Consider the following 13378-nt stretch of genomic DNA (forward strand, 5'->3'; position numbering starts at 1 on the left):
TCTTTAAATTATCTTTATATTCATAATTTTCGTAAATCTTTGAACATATTTGTTAGTACTATTTGAAATTCTTTGTCTTCTAGTTCTATTGTTTTATTCATGTTAACATTATGTTGTAGAGTATCTGAATAATGTTATTTTCCCTTAAGAGTACTAAATATGTTAGGGATCATTTAATGTTATTGAAAATCAGCTTGGTATTGGCTCAGTTATGGAGTGAACTTTACTCTAGAAGGTGCAAAATGCTACGATCTCTGGCTATCCACTGAATGTCCCAAGTGTTCAGTGTGGGTATTCTAACTTGATGGGCTAGAACTTGAACATCTCCTGGTCTTGAGTGTATTCTGGTAATTGTTGTTGTTGTTCTCTGCCCAGTCTTGCTGAATTTCACAATTTACAGGCACTAATTTTTACTGAGTGAAAGAATCAAGAGAAAATGTGTGCCAATTTCTATTATGTTCTGTCTGTGTTATTCTCCCTACTAAATCACTACATACAATAAATTTAGTAGACTACTCCCCAAGTTCCAACCACTCCCACCTTATATTGGCTGTTTCCTGTAATAATAGCTTTAATTATTTTTTCCAACCTATGTTATTTGCCTTTTAAGATTGTATAATATTTTCCCCATAAAGATGTTTCTATTTTTAATTTTTGCTGAATTTATTAACCTTTTTATGACCCCTAGATTTTGAATTTTAGAAAATCTTCCTCCTTTCCAAAATAAAAAAAAATTGTCACAATTTTTAAATTATGTTTTGATTTATTTTTATGTTTGTATCTTTGCTTCTTTTAAAAATTTTTCCTAATGTTCTCTGTGAGACATGAACCCAATTTTCTTTCCCAAGATTACTAATAGCCTGCTCTAATACCATTTTATTAAATACTTTGTCATTTGTCCCTAAATGTGAAAAACATTTTTCTAACACTTAAATGCCATTTAACACCTGTGGTTGTGTGTTCTGCCTTTTTCATTCTAGATTTTAAGTTCCTAGTTAAATGGTAATTTATTCTATATAATTTACTTTATATATTTATCTAAATATATTGTATATAGAAATATCTCAATAATTATTAACTAAACAAATTTTTTAATTTATTTATATAAACAAAAAAGTAATTGATTCTTGCTCTAAGTATAATTCATTAATTCTAAGACATGACAGTAACATAATGTTATAAACTCTCAGAAAAGAAAATGTTAATTAAACAACTACCCAATGATACTTAATTACTTAGACTTCATTATGTGCTTACATTTTTATACATGGATTTTTGTCATTTCTGTGTAAATATAAAAGGAAAATATAAGCAAAATAAATTGTTTAATTGAGGCCAGCAAACGTTTTCTGTAAAAAGACAAAAAGCAGATAGTTTAGAGTTTGCCATAGGATCTAAGTACAACTGCTCAAATCTGGCCTTGTAGCAACAAGCAGTCATAGACAAATTGCAAACTAATAGAGATGCTGTGTTCTAGTAAACTTTTATTTTAAAAAAAACAAATGACACCTTGAATTAAATTACGGACTATATTTACACAACTCCTGGGTTAAATATAACTCCAAAAAATTTTAAAATTCAGATTCCAAATCTTCAGAATTATTTTGACTTGGGGTCATCAATATGTTTACTATACAGTATCATCCTCAAAATGGTCCATCAAAATGCTTTTAATGAGGCATTGTTTAAAAAAATGTGCTATATGATCTAAAGAAACACCATGCAATAGAAATATAATATGAGCCATATATGCAATTTTAAGTTTTTTTAATAATCCCATTTAAAAATGTAAAGCAAATTGAATTAATAGTATTGAATTTTGTTTAATTCAGTATATCTAAAATTGTATCATTCCATTATGTAATAAATGTAAACATTATTATATTTTATATTTTTACAGACAAATTTTTGAAATTTGGTGAATATTTTATACTTATATCGTGTCTTCATGTATACCTGCTGCATTATAAATGTTTGTCATCCACATACTGATGGTATTTACTCTCTCCTACAGTATAAGTGTAGAGGATATTCCTCCAAGTTTGTCATTCAAATTCTGCAAATTTTAAATGTTTTATTTTCCCCAAAAGTGTCCAATGGGAGATGTTTCACAAACAATCAGGACTTCTATTTATTACTCAAATGGCTTTTAAATGCTTTGATGACTGAATTCTTGAGGAGTACAATTGTCTGATAATAACATGAGGAATAAAATTTATGATATAACAGTCACCTAGCTGACAGCTATTTTAAGATGTTGTTTATTACAGAGATCTAAACTGTAAAACTGAAAAAAAAATTTTATTTTTTTTTCAATATATGAAATTTATTGTCAAATCGGTTTCCATACAACACCCAGTGCTCATCCCAAAAGGTGCCCTCCTCAATACCCATCACCCACCCACCCCTCCCTCCCACCCCCCATCAACCCTCAGTTTGTTCTCAGTTTTTAAGTGTCTCTTATGCTTTGGCTCTCTCCCACTAAACCTTTTTTTTTTTTTTTTTTCTTCCCCTCCCCCAAGGTCTTCTGTTAAGTTTCTCAGGATCCACATAAGAGTGAAAACATATGGGATCTGTCTTTCTCTGTATGGCTTATTTCACTTAGCATCACACTCTCCAGTTCCATCCATGTTGCTACAAAGGGCCATATTTCATTCTTTCTCATTGCCATGTAGTACTCCAATGTATATATAAACCACAATTTCTTTATCCATTCATCAGTTGATGGACATTTAGGTTCTTTCCATAATTTGGCTATTGTTGAGAGTGCTGCTATAAACATTGGGGTACAAGTGCCCCTATGCATCAGTACTCCTGTATCCCTTGGGTAAATTCCCAGCAGTGCTATTGCTGGGTCATAGGGTAAGTCTATTATTAATTTTTTGAGTAACCTCCACACTTTTTTCCAGAGTGGCTGACCAATTTGCATTCCCACCAACGGTGCAAGAGGTTTCCCATTTCTCCACATCCTCGCCAGCATCTATAGTCTCCTGATTTGTTCATTTTAGCCACTCTGACTGGCATGAGGTGATATCTGAGTGTGGTTTTGGTTTGTATTTCCCTGATGAGGAGCGACGTTGAGCATCTTTTCATGTGCCTGTTGGCCATCCGGATGTCTTCTTTAGAGAAGTGTCTATTCATGTTTTCTGCCCATTTCTTCACTGGGTATTTGCTTTCTGGGTGTGGAGTTTGGTGAGCTCTTTATACATTTTGGATACTAGGTCTTTGTCCGATATGTCATTTGCAAATATCTTTTCCCATTCCATTGGTTACCTTATAGTTTTGTTGGTTGTTTCCTTTGCTGTGCAGAAGCTTTTTATCTTCATAAGGTCCCAGTAATTCATTTTTGTTTTTAATTCCCTTGCCTTTGGGAATGTGTCAAGTAAGAGATTGCTACGGCTGAGGTCAGAGAGGTCTTTTCCTGCTTTCTCCTCTAGGGTTTTGATGGTTTCCTTTCTCACATTCAGGTCCTTTATCCATTTTGAGTTTATTTTTGTGAATGGTGTGAGAAAGTGGTCTAGTTTCAACCTTCTGCATGTTGCTGTCCAGTTCTCCCAGCACCATTTGTTAAAGAGACTGTCTTTTTTCATTGGATGTTCTTTCCTGCTTTGTCAAAGATGAGTTGGCCATACGTTTGTGGGTCTAGTTCTGGGGTTCTATTCTATTCCATTGGTCTACGTGTCTGTTTTTGTGTCAATACCATGCTGTCTTGATGATGACAGCTTTGTAGTAGAGGCTAACATCTGGGATTGTGATGCCTCCTGCTTTGGTCTTCTTCTTCAAAATTACTTTGGCTATTCGGGGCCTTTTGTTGTTCCATAGGAATTTTAGGATTGCTTGTTCTAGTTTCGAGAAGAATGCTGGTGCAATTTTGATTGGGATTGCATTGAATGTGTAGATAGCTTTCAGTAGTATTGACATTTTAACAATATTTAGTCTTCCAATACATGAGCACGGAATGTCTTTCCATTTCTTTCTATCTTCTTCAATTTCCTTCATAAGCTTTCTATAGTTTTCAGCATACAGATCTTTTAGATCTTTGGTTAGATTTATTCCTAGGTATTTTATGCTTCTTGGTGCAATTGTGAATGGGATCAGTTTCTTTATTTGTCTTTCTGTTGCTTCATTGTTAGTGTATAAGAATGCAACTGATTTCTGTACATTGATTTTGTATCCTGCAACTTTGCTGAATTCATGTATCAGTTCTAGCAGACTTTTGGTAGAGTCTATCAGATTTTCCATGTATAGTATCATGTCATCTGCAAAAAGCGAAAGCTTGACTTCATCTTTGCCAATTTGGATGCCTTTTATTTCCTTTTGTTGTCTGATTGCTGATGCTAGCACTTCCAACACTATGTTAAACAACAGCGATGAGAGTGGGCAATCCTGTCGTGTTCCTGATCTTAGGGAAAAAGCTCTCAGGTTTTCCCCACTGAGGATGATGTTAGCTGTGGGCTTTTCATAAATGGCTTTGATGATGTTTAAGTATGTTTCTTCTATCCCGACTTTCTCAAGGGTTTTTATTAAGAAAGGGTGCTGAAATTTGTCAAAGTCCTTTTCTGCATCGATTGACAGGATCATATGGTTCTTCTCTTTTCTTTTATTAATGTGATGTATCACGTTGATTGATTTGCGAATGTTGAACCAGCCCTGCAGCCCAGGAATGAATCCCACTTGATCATGGGGGATAATTATTTTTATATGCTGTTAAATTCGATTTGCTAGTATCTTCTTGAGAATTTTTGAATCCATATTCATCAGGGATATTGGGCTGTAGTTCTCTTTTTTTACTGAGTCTCTGTCTGGTTTAGGAATCAAAGTAATACTGGCTTCACAAATTGAGTCTGGAGGTTTTCCTTCCCTTTCTATTTCTTGGAATAGCTTGAGAAGGATAGGTATTATCTCTGCTTTAAACGTCTGGTAGAACTCCCCTGGGAAGCCATCTGTTCCTGGACTCTCATTTGTTGGGAGATTTTTGATAACCAATTCAATTTCTTTGCTGGTTATGGGTCTGTTCAAGCTTTCTATTTCCTCCTGATTGAGCTTTGGAAGAGTGTGGGTGTTTAGGAATTTGTCCATTTCTTCCAGGTTGTCCAATTTCATTGCATATAATTTTTCATAGGATTCCCTGATAATTGTTTGTATCTCTGAGGGATTGGTTGTCATAATTCCATTTTCATTCATGATTTTATCTATTTGGGTCATCTCCCTTTTCTTTTTGAGAAGCCTGGCTAGAGGTTTGTCAATTTTGTTTATTTTTTCAAAAAACCAACTCTTGGTTTCGTTGATCTGCTCTACAGTTTTTTTTAGACTCTATATTGTTTATTTCTGCTCTGATCTTTATTATTTCTCTTCTTCTGCTGGGTTTAGGCTGCCTTTGCTGTTCTGCTTCTATTTCCTTTAGGTGTGCTGTTAGATTTTGTATTTGGGATTTTTCTTGTTTCTGGAGATAGGCCTGGATTGCAATGTATTTTCCTCTCAGGACTGCCTTGCTGCATCCCAAAGCGTTTGGATTGTTGTATTTTCATTTTCATTTCTTTCCATGTATTTTTTAATTTCTTCTCTAATTGCCTGGTTGACTTATTCATTCTTTAGTAGGATGTTCTTTTACCTCATGCTTTTGGAGGTTTTCCAGACTCTTTCCCCTGGTTGATTTCAAGCTTCATAGCATTGTGGTCTGAAAGAATGCATGGTATAATTTCAATTCTTGCATAATTATGAAGGGCTGTTTTGTGACCCAGTAAGTGATCTATCTTGGAGAATGTTCCATGTGCACTCGAGAAGAAAGTATATTCTGTTGCTTTGGGATGCAGAGTTCTAAATATATCTGTCAAGTCCATCTGATCCAATGTCTCATTCAGGGCCCTTGTTTCTTTATTGACCGTGTGTCTAGATGATCTATCCATTTCTGTAAGTGGGGTGTTAAAGTCCCCTGCAATTACCACATTCTTATCAATAAGGTTGCTTATGTTTATGAGTAATTGTTTTATATATTTGTGGGCTCCGGTATTCGGTGCATAGACATTTATAATTGTTAGCTCTTCCTGATGGATAAACCCTGTAATTATTATATAATGCCCTTCTTCATCTCTTGTTACAGCCTTTAATTTAAAGTCTAGTTTGTCTGATATAAGTATGGCTACTCCAGCTTTCTTTTGGCTTCCAGTAGCATGATAAATAGTTCTCCATCCCCTCACTCTCAATCTAAAGGTCCCCTCAGGTCTAAAATGAGTCTCTTGTAGACAGCAAATAGATGGGTCTTGTTTTTTTATCCATTCTGATACCCTATGTCTTTTGGTTGGCACATTTAGTCCATGTACATTCAGTGTTATTATAGAAAGATACGGGTTTAGAGTCATTGTGATGTCTGTATGTTTTTTGCTTGTAGCGATGTCTCTGGTACTTTGTCTCACAGGATCTCCCTTAGGATCTCTTGAAGGGCTGGTTTAGTGGTGATGAATTCCTTCAGTTTTTGTTTGTTTGGGAAGACCTTTATCTCTCCTTCTATTCTAAATGACAGACTTGCTGGATAAAGGATTTTCGGCTGCATATTTTTTCTGTTCATCACATTGAAGATCTCCTGCCAATCCATTCTGGCCTGCCAAGTTTCAAAAGAGAGATCAGTCACGAGTCTTATAGGTCTACGTTTATATGATAGGGCACGTTTATCCCTTGCTGCTTTCAGAATGTTCTCTTTATCCTTGTATTTTGCCAGTTTCACTATGATATGTCATGCAGAAGATCGATTCAAGTTACGTCTGAAGGGAGTTCTCTGTGCCTCTTCTATTTCAATGCCATTTTCCTTCCCCAGTCAGGGAAGTTCTCACCTATTATTTCTTCAAGTACCCCTTCAGCACCTTTCCCTCTCTCTTCCTCCTCTGGGATACCAATTATGTGTATATTATTTCTTTTTAGTGTATCACTTAGTTCTCTAATTTTCCCCTCATACTCCCGGATTTTTTTATCTCTCTTTTCTCAGCTTCCTCTTTTTCCATAATTTTATCTTCTAGTTCACCTATTCTCTCCTCTGCCTCTTCAATCCGAGCCATGGTCATTTCCATTTTATTTTGCATGTTGTTCAAAGTGTTTTTCAGCTCCTCCTGACTGTTCCTTAGTCCCTTGATCTCTGTAGCAAGAGATTCTCTGCTGTCCTCTATTCTGTTTTCAAGCCCAGTGATTAATTTTATGACTATTATTCTAAATTCACTTTCTGTTATATTATTTAAATGCTTTTTCATTAGTTCATTAGCTTTTGTTATTTCCTGGAGATTCTTTTGAGGGGAATTCTTCCGTTTGGTCATTTTGGATAGTCCCTGGAGTGGTGAGGACCTGCAGGGCACTTTCCCTGTGCTGTGGTGTATAACTGGAGTTGGTGGACAGGGCCACTGTCAGACCTGATGTCTGCCCCCAGCCCACCACTGGGCCCACAGTCAGACTGGTGTGTGCCTTCTCTTCCCCACTCCTAGGGGTGGGATTCACTGTGGGGTGGTGTGGCCCGTCTGGGCTACTTGCGCACTGCCAGGCTTGTGGTGCTGGGGATCTGGCATATTAGCTGGGGTGGGTAGGCAAGGTGCACGGGGGCAGGAGGGGCAGGCTTAGCTCCCTTCTCCTTAGGTGATCCATTTCAGGAGGGGCCCTGTGGCAGCGGGAGAGAGTCAGACCCCCTGCTGGAGGGGTGGCTCCGCAGAAGCACAGCGTTGGGTGTTTGAGTGGAACAAGCAAGTTCCCTGGCAGGAACTGGTTCCCTTTGGGATTTTGGCTGGGGGATGGGCGAGGGAGATGGCGCCGGCTAGCGCCTTTGTTCCCCGCCAAACTGAGCTCTGTGTTCCGGGGCTCAGCAACTATCCCTCCCTTTGTCCTCCAGCCTTCCCGCTTTCCAAGCAGAGCTGTTAACTTATAACCTCCCAGATGCTAAGTCACGCTTGCTGTTGGAACACACTCCGTCTGGCCCCTCTGCTTTTGCAAGCCAGACCTGGGGGCTCTGCTTGGCCGGCAGGCTGCCCCTCCACCCCAGCTCCTTCCCGCCAGTCAGTGGAGTGCACACAGCCTCTCTGCCCTTCCTACCCTCTTCTCTGGGCCTCTTGTCTGTGCTTGGCTCTGGAGACTCCGTTCTGCTAGTCTTCTGGTGGTTTTCTGGGTTATTTAGGCAGGTGTATGTGGAATCTAAGTGATCAGCAGGACGCGCAGTGAGCCCAGTGTCCTCCTATGCCACCATCTTTCGCTTCCTCACCCTAGCAGCGGGCGGGTCACTTCTGGCGCAGCCAGCAGATCTCCAAAAATTCTACTTTTTAAATTGACAAAATACTGTAGCTAATTCCCAAAGAAACCAAAGATTGTTATTAAGGAATTATAGAGATTGGTTTTTAATCTCTCTTTTCTCTCAGTATGTGAAATGTATTCATATGTAGCATGTGTGCATGTATAAATGTGTGTGTGATATTTGTGTGCATACAACCAGACATGGGTAAGAGAAAGAGAGAGAAAGTAAAAAATATATAATTATTTTTGTATAGTTTAACTAGGAGGAAAGATTTGGGAAAAAACCCTAGCTTGCTCACAAGAGACAGTAGTAATATAACTGTGTCTTCTTAATCACCACATTATCATTGGTCATCTTTCTCTCTTGGATCTCACTTTTCCAACCTCAAGGAATTGTAAACTGTATTTTTCACTGTAATGATCATTTATTAACACATTAAGACTCTTTGATAAGTTAGCTGCGTGAAACACAACTGCAATAATAGAAGGCCCTCACACAAAATTAAAACTAAATGCTTTAATTCAGTATTAATGGGAATTCCTGGAATGACAGAATGTGGTATCAGCCAGAGGTAAATAGAACTCTTGCCAAACAGGAACTGTGAGCATTTTTTAATCAAACCAAGAATTTATGCTTCAACTGAGATTCACTGTTTAAAAGCTGGTATATACTAGAAATGTCTTCAAAAGAGCAGGCTTGAATGAGCATTGAGTTTTGAGCTGGTGAGTTTTTGTTTGTTATTGTATTTATTTTAAGGGAGCAAGGGATATGTTAATGAAATATTTTTCTTGATTCTTTTAGTTCAAACAGAACAATGGGCTTTTCAAATAATTTTTTCTGCCTTACATTTGAATTCTTTTCCTTGAAATCTGAGGCTTTTATTTTTGCTGGAGATTCAACAAAATCTATGTAGCATGCACTTAAGAGTCAAGAACAAATTGCTTGAAAAAATATGTATAATATATATTCATTTCCATCCAGATGTTAGGACTTGTATTCCAGTATATTTTTGTTGCTTATATATGAATGCGATTAATCAATATTCCACTTACCTCTGGGTGAACCATTCCTTTGTCTTTTGTTAGAAGCTTTTATAAAGGGGAAAGAGGAAAATGTCTCCTATGATAATTATTATAAAAAAATGAGTAAAATTATTTGAAAAGAAATCTTGGGTATTTTCTGCTTACTGAAGGGGTTGTATAAAGCTCAGATTTCCAGGCGAGTTATGGTTTCCATCATGCCAGTAGGAGAGAATGAATCTGACCTTTGGGCTCAATGTCTCTAAATATTTGGAAGTCGACATTTTTAGACAACTCTTATTAGTAGCTGTCATCCATATTTAAACTTCTTGGTACCAGAGTGTGAATTTTTCTCCTACTGAAAGTTTGTTTCTATGTTTACCTTATGACACAGAAAACCAGTGGGAGAATAGGAACACATAAAACAAAACCATTTGCTTTATCTAGCAATGGCTCAGGCCCTGACATGTCCATAGAATAATATAAGAATAAAAGATTTGTTTATATCTCTTCATATCTTATCATATCTCTTCTCTCGTGAATCTATTAATTGTAATATTATCTTTCCACATTAAAATGGCTCTCTAACTTAAGTTGTGTAACATTGTGAAATAATTTCTGAGTTCCAGTGGAGCACAATTGGTGTTTGCAGCATGAGTGATTTCACTAACGGTATGCATATATCTTTCCACAGCAAAACATATATGAAATAAATAAGAGCATTAAATATCTGAAATGTGAGAGTTTAAAGGATACTGATATACTGATATCTTTGTTTAGCATTTCTGATTCTTCAGGTGCCTTAAAAAAATAGAAAACAGTGGAACATATGTTGTATGGGCCCATTGATCAATTAAATTGTTTGCTGTTTTAATTTGAGCTTAATGTTATTCTGTTTATATAAATTGGAAATTATAGATTGTAAAAATTATGTTAGCCATCTGGAATATTTTGTACTTAATCCTTATGACATCTGTATGTTTCCTACACTTATATAGAAGAATATGAAAGAAGGAAGATGTTTATTAAAGCCCTTTAGGCTATGTTCAATTTATTTATGTCAGGAATCATTAGGCTATACATAGAGCATATATAAGTGTATACATACATAACACCTGGTGCTTCTTGAGTTAACTAAATGTGGTAAGAATATACTGGATTTTTCTTAGAAGTATACTATAATTTTTGAACTAGCCTTTACTTTCATCTTGTAAAGAAATAACATATGCAATAATATTTAAATCTTTAGAAAATTAATAATAACAAAATCAAATCCTGTGTTTTTTTCCCAAATATTTTATAATCAGGCACCACCACCTCTGCCAACAATATCAACAACAAATAGTAATGAATTCTTGCATTTCCAATCAACATTGCATAACTGATTTAAACTGCAATTGCATTAGAGAATATTCCTGGCACACATCCAGGAGATAACAGAAAGGTCTCATATAGTTGGAAAAGACCTTTTTTGCCAATAGGTGAGAGAAAGATTTGTAAGTTTAATTACCCTCATCTTTACATTTCTTGATCAAACATGGATTCCAAATCAAGGCTTTGCCATTAATTTCAAAGGCCTTAATGAAAAAATGCTAGTAAGTTTGACAATCTATATCTCATATTCTTTGCATGACCTCAGAAGAATCAATACTTGCAGCCATAGGAAGATTTTTAGGATATTCTGAAATGGAAACAAAGAAATAATGAAAGCCAAAATAAGACCTGGACTACACTAGAGGCATTTATTTAGTGATGATTTTCCTCTTGCAATAGTAATTATTATTGCATTTGCTCATCAAAATATTTAGGCTGGGGTTCAATTCCTTCTTTGAATACAATATCAGGGATGAAAAGAAATTTTATTGAATCAGGATTTGTGTCACTGGAATATCATTAAAAGAAAAAAAAAAAAACTGAGGGTCTACCAAATGCTCAAGTAAAGCTACATCCAGTGCTTTTGGATCAGTTAAACTGAATATGTTAACTCCCTTATAATATGGCTTTCTGAGATTACAAAATTAAGTCATTGAAGCAAGATAATTATCACTCAAGAATCACCCTATTTCTTCACTTGCTTTAAGTATCTAATCATTTTCACAAGTGTTTGGCCCCTGACTCCACAGCCTTATCCAGATCCATAACTCTGGTACTTTCAGGAATTTTTATTATTCTTAACTAACTGATGTTTAGTCTTCAAACTTCTGCACAGCTTCTCGTTTAGTCAATAACTTGGTCACTTATTTTCAATTTCTGGAGACAAGAACTCTTCACTTGAGGCCATATCTAAATCTTATCCTGCTAGAACCCTCATGCTGCTTTGCTTCTGCTTAATCAAAAAAGGTCTAGTTCCACCTGAAGCCCACATTAGGTGTAGGGAGATGAATTTCGTGTTTTATTTTTAGGTCTTCAAAGATGCATTGGAAAGAATGTAAAACACAATATGAAAAATAAATATTCCTTACCACCCACGAGTAAATAAGATTCAACATTAGTGTGAGGAAATGTTTATTATTTTTTGCGCAAATGTTGCTACAAGTTTTTTGTGATCAGCCATCTATGATTACAATGTAAAATACGTTTTCATGTAATTCTTCTTATTGGAAAACATTATTTTTTATCCAAAATTACCATACCAGCAATCTATGAAACAAGGTAAACTTCTGCCATGTAAGGGAGTTCTCTTTCTCTGGATTCTTTTTGTCCCTCTTTCATGACTTTCAATCATGATAACCAATGTGAAAGGTTGACTTTATCTTATTTTATGACACAAATTAGTTTGTATTTTTATAAGAGTTTTCAATACCTCTAGTTTTGAAAGTAGGATGATAGGATATTATTATACTATAATAAACTATATGAAAAGCTCTATTTCTCAAACTCATTATTTAGACCATTATATCATTCTCTTAGGCAGGCCATAAATGTGGGCACAAGGCTCTTTTATTGTGAATAAATTATTCTTAAATTTAGCTTGTCTAATTTATTAATTAGCATGTGATTTTAATTTTTTCTTTACCTTTATCTTTGGCATGCTTGCCTTGATAATTTCTAGATATAAAAGTATTTGTGTGTTATCATCATTTCCTGATTGTACTCTTTCACATTGGCTACTGAATTATATACAGGAAAAAAATACACAAAATGACCTAAAAGGATCAACAACAAATTTATTTTAAGCAACTTTGACTAAGCCTTGGGAAGCACTCTGGATTTTGAATTACTCTTTTGTTAGTTCCCTAAAACAATTATTATGAAAACTGGACAAACCTGCCACATTTCCTCAACTCCACTACTTTAAACCTCTACAGATTCCCTTCTTGCAGTTTATGGAGAAGATAGAAAACATCTACCAGAAGCTTCTAGAAGTTCAAACCTCCTCATATTATTTTATTCATGTTCTCTTCTTTTTCTCCTTCTGGCCTTCATTACAAAACTTTTTAAAAACTATTCTGCACTTACTATCTATCCATCTATCTGAGCCACAATGTATCATATCTAAGTTTTTGCTATCATTATATTTTTTAAATTTTTCCTGTTGAAATCCCTGAATCTAATTTTTGTTTGTTGTTTGTTTTTCCATGTCATCTTCTGCAGTGTTACAAGGTTGAATTTTAGAAAACATCACCTTAAAATTTTCAATGTCAAGGACTGCTGTTATGGTAATATTACAAATCAGATATTCTAAAATGTACCTGTTACAAAACATATAAAAATGTCAGAACAAATATTTTGACAATTCCCTTAAATGTGTGAATAAGCTGACAAGAAAATAACTCTTCTAAAGCCAGAAGACTAGAAAAGTCAGTGGGCACCAGAGTTAGTAATACTTAACCAAGAACATAGCTTCAGTTTTAATGATCTCCTGAACCTAAGGCTTACTAAAGAAAAGTCCTGGGTTTACACAAGACAAAACATCTGATCTTAGACTAAGGAGGTGGTCAAAGATCGGATGTTTACTCACCTAAACAAAAGAGAAACAAGCAAAAATGATAATAATAAATCACTAACCAGAAGAGAGATTAAAAAAAAATTGTGTCATATGTGACTCTGAATGGTTAGGAGAAGAATTATAAAAGTTTCTTTTAAGAATTTTAATAAT

This window comes from Puma concolor, chromosome D1 (genome assembly GCF_028749965.1).
Source record: "Puma concolor isolate L17-30 chromosome D1, mPumCon1.1.hap2, whole genome shotgun sequence".
NCBI classification, from domain to species: domain Eukaryota; kingdom Metazoa; phylum Chordata; class Mammalia; order Carnivora; family Felidae; genus Puma; species Puma concolor.